The following is a 2,500-nucleotide window of genomic DNA, read 5'->3' on the forward strand; positions in this document are numbered from 1 at the left end:
CATATATATACATATGTGTGTGTATATGCATATATGTGTATATATATACACATACACGTATATACACATACATATATACACATGAATATACATATATGTATATACATATACACACACGTACATACATGTATGTATGTACACGCACGCACGCACGCACGCACGCACGCACGCACGCACGCACGCACGCACGCACGCACGCACGCACGCACGCACGCACGCACGCACGCACACACACACACATATATATATATATATATATAAATATAAAAAATTTTTTTTTTGTCATTCTTAATATTGTTTTTAAATGTATTTATTTTTTAAATCAATTTCTTTATTTTTATTTGTATTTACTAATAGTGAATTCTTCAAAAAGGCAGTAGTACACACACCAGTGGTGGTACAAGCATTTTGTACTCAGGAGTTTCATTTGCACTTTTTATATCCATCAAAGCATTTTATTATGACTTACTCATTTTGTGTGTTTTTTTGTTAAAATGCTACACATTGTTTTAGGTGCGAGAAAATTCACCCTAGTGATGTCACTGCCAAAGCATGGAAATATGACACCACCTTCTGGAGTGTTTACTAAATAAATGTATAGCTTAACTTGAAAAATGGAGTCATATTTGTGTAAAAATAAATGATTCAGATCTTCATCTTTTTGTGATTATTCCTTCATTAAAACAATTGTTCAAAGCAAACTATAATCAAGAGTCTTAAGATCACCTCTTTGACTCATTTTTAGCCATGTGATAGATACTGCTATACAAGCTGTGCACAGACTACTCTAAAGTACACCCACGTTGACTTCCTGTAGGGTTGACAACACACTGCAGAATAAAGAGCCTGCAACATTGTGAGGTGTGTGTGAGAAAAGACAAGCAGTAAATCAATACTGCCAGGGTCTGATCTACTAGAGGTTTGCACATACTAAAACATGTGCAAAGATGATCTACTAAAACTTGTATCTGTGAAGTTTAGCACCTTTATGAATATGCAGAATATATGCTAATCATCACAACGCTCAAATGCCAACACAAGCACTTGGTGCTCGCAGCGTGATTCATCAAGACTGAACGCGCTTTTTGCCTCTTCATTTATTTAGCACGTCTGGAATGTGCGGTCCAGTCTTACGTGCCTGTCTACATACATGGACTGGCATTTTAAAAATATCTTGCATCCATTCAGCAATATCATTTTTTAATTGTAGGACTTAAAACGCAGATTCAAATAATGCCTTTTTTTAAACAACGTTCATTTTTTAGTATAGGAAATGTTTCACTATAATGTAGTAAATGCCGGACTATAAGGTGCAACTTTTTTCCTACACTTTGAACCCTGCGACTTATGAAACGGTGCGGGCAATCTATAGATTTTTCTTCACTGACGGCCATAATGCAAATACATAAAAATTAAAAAAAAAAAGCTAATGCACTGAAAATATGTGTTATTGTTTGTGCTATGGCGCTATCTTTTGTACATGTTTGCTCACTGCAGGGTCCTTCCATTAAGTGTTTTCATCTGGAAGTAGAAGAGATGTTCATGTTTTACCGTCCATAGCGTTTGTACTCGTATTGATCCTGCATTCATCACTCAAAGCAACGTTTGCAAGTTTTGCAATACAACTAAAACAATTCTTACTCACTAAACCATCCCGTGGGTGGTATCTGTAGGCGTGTTTTCACGCAAGCCAGCGTCGTTAGCATGAGTTAATACGCTAACACGTTTACGAATGTCCGTGTTAGTCATATTAACTTACAACGGCATTATTTTTGTATTGTTTCGGTTTCACAAATTCCTTAGTAAATTCACCAAAACGCCACCGTGGAGTTATTAAGTCAGTTTAGCTGATTGGAGAGCGAGCTTGCGCAGCTAGTGGGGCCATAATGATGACTTCTGTTTTGTTTGTTCAGCCGTTTTACTGCCCCGTTACAGGAAACAATTAAGGTATGTAAATAAACATTTACTAAATATTTGTGTAAATAACTAATTTCACAACGTATATATCTGTGACTTATAGTCCGATCTGGCTAATGCATGGAAAATGTTTTTTCTTCTAAACATTAGTGGGCGTGGCTAATATACCGATGCACCATATAGTCCAGAAAATACGGTACTTTTAATGGCGGACCCGGTGACTACTAATTGCAGCAATTGAGGAGACACTGAAATGGTAGGTAATGACAGTAGGTTAAAAATGTGTAAAAGACATGTTAGCTCAAGAAGATGTGTAGCTAGCTTGGCCTTCTAATGTAAGACAATAGAATCACCATGCTGCGGCAAAATAAAGAATGATTTTACTAAAAAGTTTAATTAATTGGATCAGTGCCTTCTGTGTTTGGCAATGGCCGACTATAAATTATATAATCTGTTATTAGGTTTGCGATGTAGCTCGTAGCTTAGCTTATAGCCTTGAGCCTCCATTGTTTAAAGCTGGAAGCAGCAAAGTTATTTACGTGGTATAGAAGATTATATATACGTGTATACGCTAATGTGGGGC

The 2,500-nt window shown here is 36.4% G+C and overlaps 1 protein-coding gene across 5 annotated transcripts in view; it reads right to left on the reverse strand.

Annotated features, from left to right (window-relative positions):
- Positions 1-2,500, reverse strand: part of myh14 (myosin, heavy chain 14, non-muscle) — a 149,939-nt gene that overhangs the window by 88,827 nt on the left and 58,612 nt on the right. The window lies entirely within an intron of this gene.

Source organism: Nerophis lumbriciformis, linkage group LG04, assembly GCF_033978685.3.
Source record: "Nerophis lumbriciformis linkage group LG04, RoL_Nlum_v2.1, whole genome shotgun sequence".
NCBI lineage: Eukaryota > Metazoa > Chordata > Actinopteri > Syngnathiformes > Syngnathidae > Nerophis > Nerophis lumbriciformis.